This window comes from Vanacampus margaritifer, chromosome 7 (genome assembly GCF_051991255.1).
Source record: "Vanacampus margaritifer isolate UIUO_Vmar chromosome 7, RoL_Vmar_1.0, whole genome shotgun sequence".
Lineage (NCBI taxonomy): Eukaryota > Metazoa > Chordata > Actinopteri > Syngnathiformes > Syngnathidae > Vanacampus > Vanacampus margaritifer.
In genome coordinates this window covers 22,467,259-22,483,604 of record NC_135438.1, presented here as the reverse complement: position 1 = coordinate 22,483,604, position 16,346 = coordinate 22,467,259, and the positions used below count along the sequence as shown (strand labels likewise).

At 38.5% G+C, this 16,346-nt stretch overlaps 1 long non-coding RNA gene across 8 annotated transcripts in view; it reads left to right on the top strand.

Annotated features, from left to right (window-relative positions):
• The first annotated feature begins 5,568 nt into the window (after window positions 1-5,568).
• Window positions 5,569-16,346, top strand: part of LOC144055097 (uncharacterized) — a 34,898-nt gene continuing 24,120 nt past the window's right edge. Inside the window, exons 1-7 of one of the 8 annotated variants that reach the window (XR_013294770.1) lie at window positions 5,569-5,700; window positions 6,378-6,470; window positions 8,505-8,672; window positions 9,404-9,443; window positions 10,360-10,403; window positions 10,946-11,070; window positions 14,104-14,232. This is a non-coding gene — a long non-coding RNA (uncharacterized LOC144055097). Of the gene's footprint in view, window positions 5,701-6,377; window positions 6,591-8,504; window positions 8,673-9,403; window positions 9,444-10,359; window positions 10,404-10,945; window positions 11,071-14,103; window positions 14,233-16,346 lie in introns of those variants that run through there. The other 7 variants (XR_013294768.1, XR_013294771.1, XR_013294769.1 and 4 more) reach the window with 7 other exon arrangements.

Here is a 16,346-nt window from a genome sequence, read left to right as displayed (position 1 = left end):
AGCGTTTCTTTTAAAGCTCTCCAGGGGGCGTGACCAAGTGGCCAAAGTGAAAAAAAGAGGGGAACGCGACCACTACGACCTGATTGGTGAGTGGTCCGAGGCCCCTGCCTACAGCCAATTAGCTGTGAGCACAATGCATAGCGAGGCCCGGCCCACACGTAAAGGCAATCCATATGGGGATGTCTTAGGCCCTGAACTGACACTATTACTTGCACCTCTAGTTGCTCTTGAATAAGATCATTAACCTACTTCTCTGTTCAACACTCTTGTAGACAATTTGTATCCTCTTCCCAATTAGATTTAAATTATGTCTTATTAAATCTCTCTCTCTATATATATAATATTTCACTAAAGTAACATAATTAATGACTTACTGTAGTTCAATGTCTCACCTACCTGCTGTGTTTCACAGTGACTGAACAGCCAGCCTGACATATCCCACCAAGATCCTCACACACCCACACCATACATACTACTGTATATGGGAGAAAAACATCTCTCCAAGCATGCCCATACGTTGTTGCCCCCTTTCAATTTGATTGGTGTGTACTGTGTGGATGTGGGTGCCTCCTTGCTCAAGACTTCCACAAAGCCCTCCTTGTTTCTGTCCATATGGTTTAGTGCATGAAGTATTGAGCAAATCACATGGGAAGAAACGTTGCTGGAGCAGTAAAGAAAAAAGTTCACGAAAGAAATGTGCTCTTGCTGGCAAATTTCTTCCCCTTTACTTAAAAAGTAAATTTTTGTTTGTTTTCCAACAGCAATAATCATTGCACCACTTAATGTAATGTTTCAATTCTCAAGTTTAAAGAAAAACAATTTGTTATTGTTAAAATGTCAATGAAATTAGTTGCTCCACATGGTCAAAGCATTTTAATTTTAATATCTGCCTTGCAAACACTCATCCTATTATTATAAAGCTACTCTTGGCAAGGGATCAAGACACATTTCTTAATTAAGGAGTTTGTAAGACATTCAGGACAATTGGATCCTTCCAACTTTATGCGAACTGGTATGGGAAGGCCTTTTCCAGTGTAGCAAAAAGCAAAGTCACACTTGGATGACTTTGGTATGATAGAACAGTTTTAGATAGGGACAATAAACGATACAGTATCTCTCTTTCATTTTTGTTAAGATATGCTTCATCTTTGTGCAGTATATCTTAACAAAAAATAGATCAGTATACTTGAACACACCAATTGACTGTAAAATTTACATTGAACAACCAGAGGGCTATGAATTCAAAACGAGCACAGGACACAAGTCAGTGTGCAAGTTACAAAAGTCACTTTACGGACTAAAACAGTCCACCGGAAATTGGAACAGAATGCAGCATGAATATTTGAAGAACAAATTTGTGCAAAACCCAGCTGATCATTGTGTTGATACAAAAATAAACAATTACAATAATATGGGTTGATGATTATTGCGGCAAGTGATGAAAAAGTGTTTATGGAAGTGAAAGGAGTGATGACAGCAAAATTCATGATGAAAGACAGCAAAATCGCCAGTGTTAGATTATCACAGTGTGTAAAATATAACACTAGAAAAGTGTTTATTTGTGTCCACACCAATGAATGTACACCTGACAATTTTCAAAGTGTTACTTTTTTCACACTTAACCAGTGTTACTCCAACACTGTGTAGTGTTAAAAATATACACTGTTAAACACTGTTTAGTGAAAGTACTCTAGACTAGTCAGTGTTAACCATTTAATTCTGCCAAACTATACTTAACTCTGGTGTTTAAAGACTTATGAGTGTATTGCACTAGTGTCCGTGTTAAAAAGTTAACTCAAACTACATTTAACTCTGGTAAATGGTACTTCATTTTATATAGTGTTTTTCCTCCATACAAGGCCCTCATGGCACTTTACATTTTGACGACTGATGACACTTGCATCAAGAGCAACTCGGATTCAATATAGGGGTGGGAACCTCACAATAAGATACGATATGCAGCACAAGGCTCACGCTAACGATTATCTCCCGACATGACGATACCGCGATTATCGATATATTGGTCAGGTAATAAATCCACGATAATTTACGATAAAACTACTCAAGACATAAATTGATGTTTTTTCAATGGGAAAATAGTTTATTTTTGTACCATCACTGAAACAAAATATTAAAACTGGTTTCTTCACAGTGAGTACTTAAGTGTATATTTTTTTAAACAAATACAAATGTCCTCTTAACAGAAACCACTTTCTGTGAACAAATTTGTGTCTTTCTTAAACACTAGATCACCATGTGATTCCCGAGCGCAATCATTGCTGTTCACCGCTCCCTCAGGGGATGGGTTAAATGCAGAGAACGAATTTCGCCCCCACTTAGTTGGGTGTGACAATCAGTGGAATTTACCTTTACCTTATTGTCATGCAACATGTCAGTTAGTTACATAGTGAATTGTTTCATTTTATAAACTGTGACAATTTTTTGGGTGTAACATCGTAAAAGTAAATAAATCAAATTACTTAAATATTAAATCCAATTAAATCAATATTAATATTTCTCAGAAACTGTGTGCTTCAAAAAGTTGAACCCTAGAATATGTTTTAAAATGTTACGTATGCAAAACTGAATGAGTTGCTGGACATATAATAAATGCCTTACACAAGTAAAAGTAAGATCATGAGTCTTCTTCGCCTGAAGATTTCCATACATTTCCCCCCCACTCTTATGAGGCGCTCGCCCTAGCGGCCTGCCAAGTAATTGCTCAATAAGTAATGAACAATGGAGCCGTTACAGTGGCTGTATATTAACTACAAATATTGCGATACTTGCGTAGGCGTATCGATAATCTATCGGGAGAAAAAGTATCACGATTTATTGCGATATCGATATATCGTCACACTGCTAGTTCAGTATCTTGCTCAAGGATACATAATCACACTGGCCTGGGATCGAACCCACACTGTCAGAAGACAACCACTCTATCACTGAACCACGCCGCCCCAAAAACAACTGGATGTATAGCTATTGAAATATCGACAGTGAGCTGTCTCCTTCACTGGAAATGAGGGTGTGGAAACGAAGCACAACAGGTATTAGCTTAAACAAAAACGGTCGTATTGTTTCATGGAAGAGTACGAAATGTGAGGCAAATGTGAGGAGTATTTGGCCTCAGCCGCCACCGTGCAAGAGTGATTGGGACATACTGACAAATATCAATATGCACAAACTATTATTTTTTAGGATAATCATGGCACCATAGCACTGGTGAGAAATCCAGTAAAAAGGTGCAAACATTTTGACAAAGTATCACCTATTAGGTCAACTAACATGTTGACATAAAATATCACTTTGTTCGATCGACTGTTTGGAGTGCTGCTCAACAGATCACATGGTGGCACCTGACCAATAGTTAAGTTGAAATGCATTTGCCAAGTTCATGTTTGGGAAACAATGTGTACATTCATATGCACAGTTTAAATCAAATGTTTTTTCAAATGTGTTGTGTGGCCAAGACAAAGAATGTGAGAGCAAGTGGAGGTGTTAAGATATGTGCTCTCCTACCCTATTGCATGTATGTTTGTTACATAACAGTTTTCATTTGCGTCTTTGTTCCTTTGTATTAAAGTTCTTACTTTTTCCATAGTGTCAGACAGGCAGGTTGTGTGTACTTATTCATCCATAATTATAGCAATATATTACCGATTTGTTTATCCTGAAACCATCCATCCATCCATTTTATGAATAGCTTATTCCTCGTAAGGGTCGTGGGGGCGCTGGAGCCTATCCCAGCAGTCTTCGGGCAGTAGGTGGGGTACATCCTGTTTTGGTTACCAGCCAATTGCAGGGCACACATAGACGAAAGGTACTACTCTGCCAACAATTTGCACTTTTTGCTGCTGCAGTGATTACGTGGTGCAATATGATTCCAGGTCCAACAATCACCAACCAACAATATCGTCAAAAGCCAAGTCAATGAATGCACATGCTAAACACTAACAGAATTCATTTGCGTCATCTGATCAAACTTTAAACAAACATTACACACAACTGGGAAAAGTAGCATTCAGTGGGCATGATCCTGGCACTAGAACTGACTGAGGGTGGAAGAAGAATGGAAATTTACAAGTCAACAACTTCCTGGCAGACATTACTTCGAGTATGTCCTGTGACCTTGAAAAGAACAGATCATATTTGACTGGAACACGAAGAAACACAAAGTGCAACGAAGTTACCTGTGGTGTGAAATAGTTGCCAAAATTAAATACATGTTACTATGTTGTTGACCTATGATCTCAGTTGAGTTTAATAGCTACATCTAAATAAAGCAGGATCATCAAAAGCTGTCGGTCAGTTTAGATTAACCCCATGTAGTTTGTACGTAATATCAGAATTGAAACAAAGCGTGTGCCAAAGGGAAAATTAAAATTAATTTTGTGTTGCATATCACACACAGACTGCAATTGGCTGGCAACCAATTCAGGGTGTAAACCTGCCACGCCATCAGTCAGCTGGGACCGGCTCCAGCACACCTGTGACCCTACTGAGAAGGATAAAGCATTACAGAGAATGGACAGACAGATGGATATCAAACAGAGAACCAGGTCACACACATGCAAACATGTAAAGAGAGAATCCAGAGTGAAAGAGATGCACACAACAGTGCTGCACTTCTTCAGCTGTTTTGCTAAAGGGTACCTCAACAATAGCAAGGAAGACTAGCATCTCACCAACAATTAGTTGCAGTTGTTACATTTTGCCTGCAGCAGGATTTGAACCGTGACCGTCCAGCTCCACACCCAGTCCTCATAGGGAGCTAATTGGTTAAGTCGACCGGGGGTGAGAGTGATTGATTGAGAGCTTGTAGAGCACTAAGGCAGAAAAATGGAGAGCAACGTGAAAAAATGTGAACCAGCGAGCATGAACAAATTCAGAGAAGCAACATACACTTTTCCTCATCCACAGCCTTATTTTATACATACTATGAGTAATTCTACGAATGAGTTGTGCAGAGATAGCCTAAAAACACAGGTTTTTGGCATCGGTTCTAATTTGGGAGAAAAGGCAAGCAAACAAAAACATGCAAATAAACACAATACAAGTAAAGTGTATTTGATCAGTTTTTGTTAACTTTTTTTTTTTGCTATGGGAACACATTGTTCTGATAACGTATCCAGATTTTTTTTCATCTCCAAAATGAACACTGCATTTTGTGCTTTTATTTACTGTGCACACGTGTGGACAATGGTACAAGGGAGGTAGGGAGCAAGGGCTACCACTTGTCTGCGCGGTGTTGCCAACTTAGCAACGTTTCCCCTATATTGACTGACTCCTCGTCCAGTTACCCCACCCCCCCCACCCCACAAAAAAAAAATCGGACTAACAAAAATGACAACCGTGTTCCTCTTCTTATGCACTAATGCTAATGGCCTCTTTGCACAAATCCACTACTTCCTGAACTCAATACCACTCCTTCATTTCCTGTCTTTCATGATTCATTAATCCAGGTGTGTCTAGCCATTGTCGTGGTTACTGAGGTCAGGCACACCTGGATTAATCAATTTGTCCAATCATGAAAGACAGGAAATTAAGAAGTGGTACTGAGTTCAGGAAGTAGTGGATTTGTGCAAAGAGCCCATTATGTGCGGATGCATGAATCCATCCATCCATTCTCTGTACCGGTTATCCTCACTTAGGTCGCAGTGGGCTGGAGCCTGCCTAACCAAGTTGACTTTTGGCAAGGTGGGGTGTGACCTTAAACTGGTCACCAGCCAATCACAAGACACATATAGACAAACAACTATTCACACTCACATTCACAACTATGGTCAATTTAGAGTCTTCACTTGACCTACCATGCATGTTTTTGGAATGTGAGAGGAACCCAGATTACCCGAAAAAACAACAACAAAAAAACACGTTGGCACGGGAGAGCATGCAAACTCCACACAGGAAAGCCGGAGCCTGGATTTGAACCCACGGCCTCTGAACTGTGTTCAGTACAAATACTTTAATTAGTTTTTCTGGTACTTTTTACTTACTGAGTCCTTATTTTATCTGGCTAGGCCTATAGTTATTACCGTTACTTGTTACATTTTAACACCAGTATATGTACTTTATACATGGTACAATTTCAAAACAAGGTCATCATTACTTTAGTGTTAACGCCTGACAACAATTCAAATAATTGATTAGACCTGGGGGGAAAAAGCTACAGTAGCTGGTTCTGGGCTCCACCAATTATATGAAATGTTACTTCTGGTCCCTTATATCCCAATTAGTAGTAAGAATGTATATTTCGATTTTACATATTAATTCCTAAAAAAATATTTCTCATCATGTATATAACTCGACTTTAACTTTTACACGACTTTTGAAGTGTAACGTTTTTATTTCCTCCAAAATGTGCCCGACTCAAGACAAGTCGGACCACAGAGTGGAGACACCATCCAAAGTATAAGCTTCCGGCGGACCCATCCATTCAAAACGTCTACCCTTCATTGGAACCGCAGGTGGTAATGCTGTTGTTTCCTTCTTTATAGCATACTGCATCAGTCATACTCACATTTCTGTTTATATTCCTTTATGCGTAAAATTGTTGCTGTCTACAGCAAGCCATTGCATTTGGAAAGGTGCGTTTATACATGCAGCACTGTAGAAATTTGAAGCAGGTATTGAGCTAATCAACGTGACCTAATTCTGTCAATTAGCAAAACGTGTGTCGCGTTTGACAGAACGTTAAAGCTTGTTTGGTCATATTTTTTAGCGTCGACATATGACGGTTACGTTTTCGTAAACTTTATCACACAATCGACAAACGTCGTCCTTTCAGCAGCACATATACGTCACTTACGTCACATTACATAATAGAGGAAAACATCCTGTGAAAGTTCGTGTGAGTTAAATAAAATAAAATAAATAGTTAGAAAAAATATTGATTGACCTTTTATTTTGCCAAATGCTTTTTTTTGTATGGAGCCACAACACTGACAAGATTTGGAATTGGAAAAAAAAAAATCCTCGTGGAAAAAGCTGCATTGACGTTGAAACAAGTATTGGCATTTTAAACGGTTGTATTGAAAAATAAAATACAGACATAAACCTGTCTGTATTTCATTTCTATATTTTTTAAGCATATTTTTTTGTATTATGATGTCTTTTTCAATGCCAATCTGCAGAGTTTTTTATACTCTTGTTTTATTTCGGGTCTCACAGGTTTTCAGTTTCAACTGGTTTTCAGTTTCACTTTTTTTTGTTTCAACTTATTGGCAGTGTTTTAACGTGGGGGGCGGGGTTGTGGTTCCAGCTTTTCAGGAAAGGAGAGTACGCCCCCTGTTGGCTAAAGACAATACTCATGGATACAAGTTCACCAAGAACTCCTAAACCGCCTGTAAATCTGTTTTTTTCTACATATAACCTTGTGTCAGTGTTAATGTTTCTGTACAGTAGTAAACCAGTTAGCATGTTAGCTAAATTAGCATGACATGATGCATATAGTAATTTCAAACATTGTGGTTTTAACGCCATAAGTAACATATATAACCACATATAACCTTGGGAATCACAGGCGGTTTAGGAGTTCCTGGTGAACTTTTATCCATGAGTTTTGCCTTTAGCCAACAGAGGGCGCGCTCTCTCTCCTCTCCTGAAAAGCTGGAAAGCGTTCTCGTGCTCAAAGCCCCGCCCCCAACCACAACCCCTCTCCCCACGTTAAAACACAGCCAATGGGGTAGATGCCACGGACTTCGACTTCCGGGTTTTACACATCAGCGCCGTTTCCGTTTCAACAATCGCACCCCCACCCTGAACGGGAGCGCGTCTCGGCTATCTGAAATGCTTCTGACACTGAGACAGACACTACACACTTGCAACCTCGCACCCGTCAACGGGAACGCGCAACTGAAAGGCACAAAGGCGGAAGTGCAAGTACTGGGACGCGGTCCACACATCGCGAAACGGAAACAAAAAGTTGATGGGTGAAAACCCGGAAGTCGGAAGTCCCGCCATCCTCCGTGGCATATAGTCCATAAATTGAAACTGAAAACCTGTGACACCTGAAAAAAACAGTAAACAAAATCTGCAGATTGACATTGAAAAAGTGTCTTTTAGTGTCTGGATTTTTATTTTTCAATACAACCTTTTACAATGCCAATACTTGTTTCAATGTTAATGCAGCTTTTTCCACAATGACCTTTTTTTTTTCAATGCCAAATCTTATTGTCAGTGTTGTGGCTCCATATTTTTGCCCCGATTTCTTGAATAAAGAGGAAGTACCGAATTGTGAGAAGATTACAACGATCAGCTGTAATGATTATAAAGCTGTTAATGTCATGAAAGATCAAATCTGTCTGACTGTAATGATTATAACATACAATGCTGTACATGTCATGAAATATGTCATAAATTATCTATCTATCTATCTATCTATCTATCTATCTATCTATCTATCTATCTATCTATCTATCTATCTATCTATCTCTAAAGTTTAATGTTTACAAACAGTATACAGTTTATCCAACATGTTTTTTGTTCCCCCCAAAAACTAGAGGTCTTGGTCTTGGTGAATAAATGTTGATATGAATAAATGTGCAACTCGACGTTGACGTCAATCCTATGTCAGTGATCTGACTTCCGAAGTAAATGGAACACAACACCATTCCATGATGGGAATTGGGCAGGGCTTGTAAGAGCACACTGCCTCTACTTTTTACTGGGTAAATACGTGAGTGTACATGCCAATTCTCTGCTCTGCTGCGTCTGACTTCATGGAACTTGTCACTGTTCGCTTATTGATTTACTTATCTAATGGCATTATTGCATAGCTCATGTTGCAACTAACAAGCATAGTACTTGTGTTAGCCAACCATCTGATGGTTTCATCAGTGGATTGATGAATTGCCTTTTTAAATGAAAATAGAATAGAAACACGTTTGTCATAGCAGTACATAAAATAAACTGTGGCCATTTACGTTATGTTAAATGTGAATGCCAAATGATTATATTATTTTATTAATTTATTACAGCACAGATGTCAAATTCAAGGTCGGGGGGGGGGGGGGGGGGGGGGGGCAGATCTGGCACGCCACAACATTTTATGTGTCCCGCAAAAGCAAGTCAAGCATGTCTACTTCCATGATGTTTGCTACAATCTCTACCAAAATTTCAAATTGTCATATGTTATGAATCATAACGTTGAGATATTGCAAACATTTTCTTACCAAATCCCTTATTACAGTAACTTGAGTAATATTGAAAACTAGTTATCCATCAATTTGTTGATATATGTAATAATATGGGGAAGGGGTTTCATTCATAAAGGTCTTCCGTGGGAATTCCATTGTGGTCTATGACAATAAATGAGTATGGTACCCAGCTGTAATAATTACATAGCGAAAGATGACATGACAATCTTTTTTTTTTTTTTTTTTGGGCAAACCAACAAAAGGGATACAGGAAACTACAGAAACAGTTTTTCTCAACCTTGGGTAAGCGAAGTCACCTATTTTACAAATCTTACAGCACACCATCAAATCGAATCATGTACTATAAGTATTGCTGTGTTTAAAGAGAGAAATCCATCAATCCATTGCATGTGCTTATATTTTTTTCTGTGAGTTAACTGTTTAATTCACTTCATTAAATCATACTGCCCTGATTAATTTCCATCTGCATGGAAATTAAGGCACATTCAAAGTAATTGGTTCACATTAAAGTCAATGACAAACAAATAGCTCCGTGCAATGTGAAAAACTATTCAAAGCAGGTAGAGAGAAGACCAAAATAAGGAAGGCATAATCTAAAGCCCAACCGTCACATGTAATACACTGGAATAGTACTGGAATGCCTGACTATGAATATGGTGGAAGTTGCAGACTAAATAGACCAGGGAGTCGGGGGCAGGGGAGGATAAAAAGACACCAGTGATACATATCAGGCAAGTGCCATCAGCCACAGCTGCAAGAGAAGCCTTGGAACAAATTCAAGAATCAACACTTAATGAGTAGAATAACTGACTGGTGCCATGTTCCCTCAGTGAGACATTGACCAATAGCAGTATTGAGCGGACCTGTTGTACCTATCATTCATAACATACTAGTACGTGTAAATGTGTTGGTCTAGAATAGCTACTCAGGAGCCAGGAATTGTCAGATTTTTGATTCAATGGAGGTCAGTACACGCTGTAACCTGTCTTGCATCAAAGTCACCTGGGATAGACTGCCGTGACTGCACAGGACATGTGGGAAAAGTGAATGTACAGCGGTGCTTGAAAATTTACTCTCTTTTTGTTGTTGTTGTTGTTGTTTTATTTATTTTACATTTTTTGAGAGCTCAGTATTATTCATTTGGCAGCCTTATAGAGTAAACATGTCATCATGGCTTTCTTTTTTCTTTTTTTTCTAGGGCAGGGGTGGCCAAATTCGGTCCTGGAGAGCCTCTATCTTTGGGTATGTAATCTTATGAGTGCACTGTATGGTGTGACAAAAGCTTAATGGCCCATAAAATGCAAAACACGGTGGCAATTGTTTTGATATTTTCAGAGGTTGAAGTCGACACGAGTAGAGCTGCGCTTGTGAATTTTACTGACGATTCATAGCATTTTTATGTCACTAAAGGACGTTTAGCTTTTGTACATTTACAGTTGTGCTCATAAGTTTAACTCAAATAATACACTTTCAAGCGCAAATGTATGCTGTGAAATAAGGGGTTGTATTAAACAGTATTGGGTATTGAGTATTGGCGTGTCCTAAAACCATATTGTGAGTCGTGTCTCCCTGATTACATTGATATTGCAATATTCAACAACTATATCCCATGTTTTTTCAATATCGTGCAGCCCTATTACTGACATGAATTTTGTCCAGGCCTTATAATTATGTTTTTGCTTCAGTGACCACCAAAGCTGCTTGACACAGAGTCCGCTAATAACTTTCTTGACCTCAGTCGGACTATCTGAATGTGATCCATTCTGTGTGTCCTCTACCTGCAGGTAAAGTGTGCTCTGGAGATGGCAGTTGAAGGATAATGCTTCAAATGTAAAATGTGTTCGGGGTGACTTGCATTCACACCGTCACTGAGTGGAAACTGAACCAACGCGGCCTACACGGAAGTCAGGTGAATACTACTACACCATCAGTGACTTGGGTGAATCCTTCCTTCAATCCATTTTCTTCTTCTTTAAAAAAAAAAATGTTCAGGGTCATGTGTGAGTTCAAGTCGAGCCAATTTTGGCAGCGTTTGTACTTTCTGGATCTGCATCTCGCAGGTTAAGAAGCACTGCTCTAGGTACTCTAGTCAGTGGTGGTCATAGTTTGAATGGTGCCCTGTGGGACCTCAGGAAGAATGGTGAAAACTAATAGGGATCTCATTTTAAACGATAAACAATAAACAACCGAGCAGGAATATACATTTGTGTTCAAGATACTTTCAGTCACATTGTACCAACAATGTGTTCCTTTCCCAATTACTTAGTTCTTTGAACCACAAACCTGTAACAATTCCCTGACATTGATATCATCAAAATGCTTCAAGAACCCTTATAATGTCTCCACAATGGCAAACAAATTTCCCATACAAACCCCAACTGACTGATTTACATGTCACGATGCCAACCCGAGAAATGTCACACTGTGTGCAGTGTGCGGCCACACGTGGTTCTCCAAAATGAGTGTGATGAACGAGTAAGGGGACAGGCTAGCTTCACTTTAATGAAAACCTGAAAAAAAAAAGTAAAGGTAAAGTTGAGACAATAAAGGAGGTGATAAAGGGAATCAAATTCAAAGCTGCTACTTTTCAGAGTTCAAACGAACACAACACGCATACACAATGAAAATATGAACAAGTGATATTACAAATGAACTCAAATGTACTGAATCAACAGACACGATGACTTTTGCAGACAAAACAGGTCTGTTTACAACACATCTGAAAGAATGGCGGGGTCAATTCTTGGTCAAGGTGGAAATTATTATTGGAGCGGTTCTGAATGAAGTCAGAGGGATTTTATTGTTTCAGATTCCTGATTTCAGTCCAGCCCTTTGCACTGTTTAGAAACGATTTCCTGTTAGTAAAAACAAATAAATAAATGAATGCAGAGAAGATGAGACTAGAGAGTGTATTTTTGGGCTTGTAAATAAAACCATAGCAGTGATCCATTTATCAATTTTAGCATGTGTCCTCATTAGTTTTCTGGTGAGTTCGAGCCAATCCAAGATGACTGCAGTTATCTGCTTTGTTGCTAAGTAAAATAAAGTTCAGTAAAAAAAACAAAAACATATTTGTCCCTAAGAACTATTTTGGAAGCGTGGCAGACACTCAAGCGCACAGGTTTGTGCCGTTTTTCTATGTAAGGGTCTGCAACCTGCAGCTCTGGAGCCACATGTGGCTCTTTAGTCCCTCTCCTATGGCTCCCTTTGGATCGTTTACATTTTCATATACATAAAATAGTCTTGAAATGAATTAATGGTTTAGATTTAAATAGATAAATAAATAGTTAAAATGTCACAGTCCAAATGTGTAATTTGTGGGAAAAAGAGATGAAAGGTAAATCAAAAAGTTCTAAAACATTTCTTTACCTAAAATGTCCAAAATGTGACCATAAATTGTTCAGAAAGGAAGAGGAAAAGCAGAAAATTACGATAAAATGTCTATGAAATTGCCCAAAATGTCAGAGAATTGAATAAAATAAGCAGAAAACTACCACGCTACCAAAAATGTTGTGTGTCTGTATGTGGTGTTAAATTATGGAATAATTTTTGTTTACAACTTAAACTATGCAAAAGCATTTGATTTGATCGATTTAAACTGTTATTTAAATGAATGGTCTGGTCACAATACATTGAGAATTCTTTGTGTTAAGATGATATCAGTACTTTCTGTTTGTGTAAATATGTGCTTGCTTCTTCTTTACCATTATCAGTTTATTGTTTATGACCATTGTTGGTATATCATTTATTACCATTTCTGGTATATACTGTCCTACCAGTGCTAGTATTGTTTACTTCCCACATTTGTGTATTTGTGTTGTTAAAATCGTAACACTTATTGTTTCTTTTTTATGGTAATGCCACCATGCTAAACCATTTGTATTCTCAGTATTTTTTTTCCCTTGGTTATTTAATATTTATTGCTCTCTGGGTACTTGTTTATTATTGAGTTTTAAGATTAAGGAGCAGAGTAGCTTGGAATTTTGAATGGGCAATGGGGGTGGGATTAAATAAATGTTCTTCTTCCCACTCCCTTTCAGGCAGAATTGGACTTTATTCTTTTGGTGGTGGTGTTTTTTTTCTTTCTCTTGTTGTTTTTTTCCCGTGTGGAATTTGACACTGACTGTGTACTCTTTTATTGCCTGAAACAAAAATAAATGAAATTAAATAAGAAAAGAAAATGTTAAAAAAGGAACTATAATATTGTATTTCCAAAAACAAAAGATCAAATCCCCCAAATTACATAGAATGTACACAAAATTGCCAAAAATGTAAATATATATATATATATATATAAAAAAGCTGTGGGGAAAAAAACTGCTATAAAATGTCTCTAAAGGCAGAAAATGGGGATATATCCATAAAATTGCTAAAATAAAATGTCAGAAATTTGACAGAAAGGCAGAAATGTCTCAAAATGTATGAAAACAAAGTCTGGATTATTATTATTTTTTTCAAACACAAAAACAGAAGACGATAGGTACAAAAAAAGTGCACACTAACTAACACACTGTTTCATTCATCACAATACTCCAGACAGATTTATTTGGCCTAAATTGGCTCTTTTGTTCTATGTGGATACCTAGCTAAATCTCATGAACATATTGTACAACCATAAATGTCATTGGCTAGGGTCTTCAGCTTTTTTGGGCTGAAAATGGATGGATTGATGGATGGATGGATTTGATCCTAACTGTACTGAACGCAACAACGTTACTCCAGCTTGCATTCACTGTGCTGTGTGTCTGTAGAATGATCTTTGGTCATTCTGTTTGACTGTTAATTTAATGGCAAATGCACTACTCTCTGTCTCAAAAATCTATGAATCAAACTCTAATATCAGTGCTTCACCAGCCATGAACCTCAGCACACATCATTGCAAATAAGCATTTCACATATGAGCATTTTAGAATTTCAGTTAACTAATAATGTATATTTTTAGAACTTGGGAGGAACGATGAAGAATAGCCTGAGAAAACCCTCAAAAGCATGAGGAAAACATGCAAGCGTTGCAGAGGAGGGCCTGAGATTTCAACCCGGAACCTCCTGACAGTGCTGCTGCCAGTAGGAAGTAAGTTCTGTGTAATAGATTCTCAAACACGAGTATGTTTTAATTTTTGAAATCCATCTCTATTTGTGCGGATGGAGTGCTTGTGGGTGTTTATGGGTGGCTGTGAGTATTTCTCAAACTGAAGGTTGGTTTATGTTGCCATGTTTACTCTGAATTGTGTTCCTTAACCTTCATATCTTCAGCAGCAGGTGTGCTTGGAGTCAGCCACACGGCCCATGTGTTCAGACTGAATGTGTTTGGCTTGTTGCGCAATTAAATAGCTTCCATAAGGTCACTGCAACTATTATTGTTGCCAGCATGAACCGGGTGTGCCTGCTATTAACACCCTCTGATTCTGTGGGTTTGTTTCATCATGGCAAAATGTGGTCCTTAAGACACCTCTGGTAAGGGAACTACCACGCATGCCGTTCTTTGCCAGTTGTTTATGTCTCTCCCTTCCAAGTGATGACCTAGGATTGGACATGGGTTACCTGACCAATGTTTAAACTTCTTTTCACACTTTTAAACCAAATCAAGTCTGATAAGGTGGAATGAAAGCGTTACAATGCATTTACATTTGAAATCAGTGCACAACTTAAGTCTACTATGTCTGCATTGGCGGACTCACCATTTGGGCACTGTGACTTTTCTGTTGGGGCTGTTAAAATCAAAGGCTAATTTGGGGAAAAAATATTTTTTTATAGCTAAATGACTGGGGTGTATAAACAAAATAAACTATGATGAAGAATTTCAGCCTTGGCATCATCCATGTTTGTAGCCTTCAGATTACTTTGGGCAAGAGGCGGAGTCCACCCTGGACCAATCGCAGGGATCATATAGGCAAACAACCATTCACACTCATATTTACACTTAAAGACAATTTAGAGACTTCAATGAGCCATATGCGTGTTTTTGGAATGCTGGAGGATGCCCAGGTTCCTGGAGAAAACAAGCGCAAGCATGGGTAGAACATGCAAAATCTACATAAAAAGGCCAGAGCCCGGATTCAAATCCCCAATCTAAGCACTATGAGGCAGATATGATCACCACAGGTGGGCGTGTCAATGAATTTTGAGCTGCTGTCATTTGCCATCCGTCGGGACACGATTTCGTCATCGTCAATCCATCAAAATGGGGTTCGGCTTGAAATATTAATCGTCAGTCCGTCATTCATTAGCGAAATGGGCAATGTTTCCGTCATTTGAAGTAGGCATCCGTCATTCACATCCGTCATTTGTCATTAAAATGGGCATTCTGTCATTGACAGCGCAGATTTGCCTCAAAAATTTGAAATTTCTACGCCGAGCGAACGTGCACCAGTCTTCGAAAATAGAGCCCAAAGAGCAGGTGTGGCCAAGTCCGGTTGTCGAGAGCCCCTATCCAGCCTGTTTTCCATGTTTCTCCCCACCAATACAACTGCTTAATGATCAGGATCGTTATCAGGCTTCTGCAAAGCTTGCTGATTAGCTGATCATTAGATTCAGCTGCCTGCAGGAGGGAAACATAGAAAACAGACTGGATAGGGGCTCTCGAAGGACCGGACTTGGGCACGACTGCCATAAACTCAATGGATAAACAGCAAAATACATAACCAGTGTTTTTTAAACCACTAAGCAAATGAAAACCCTAGGTGTGATCTCAGACTCCAATCTTAACTTTATTGGTCATTTGGACAAAATTGCTAGTCCTGTACATTGTTTTTTTCATCTTTAGAATATAGCCAAAATTAGACCATTTAACTCAGAATGAGGCAGGAATACTGATTCATGCTTTTATCACAAGTCGACTAGATTACTGTAATTCTCTTTTTACTGGCTTGCCCAAACAGTCTGTCATAAAGTTACAGCTAATGTTAATTCAAAATGTGGCAGCCAGGATTTTAACAAATACAAAAAAGTGGTCTGTGCTTGAATCGCTGCACTGGTTACCGGTTTCTTTTAGAAATCATTTTAAAGTTCTTTTAATTGTTTATAAAGCTCTATACAAGCACCTGTTTACATCAGTGATTGGCTTTCATTTTATGCCCCTCCAAGCACCCGTTGATCTTCAACTGCTCATCTTTTAGTGATTTAAAAAAAAATAATAAAAAAAATCTGGAGATGTGGCTTTTTGTTTTTATGATCGTACACTTTGGA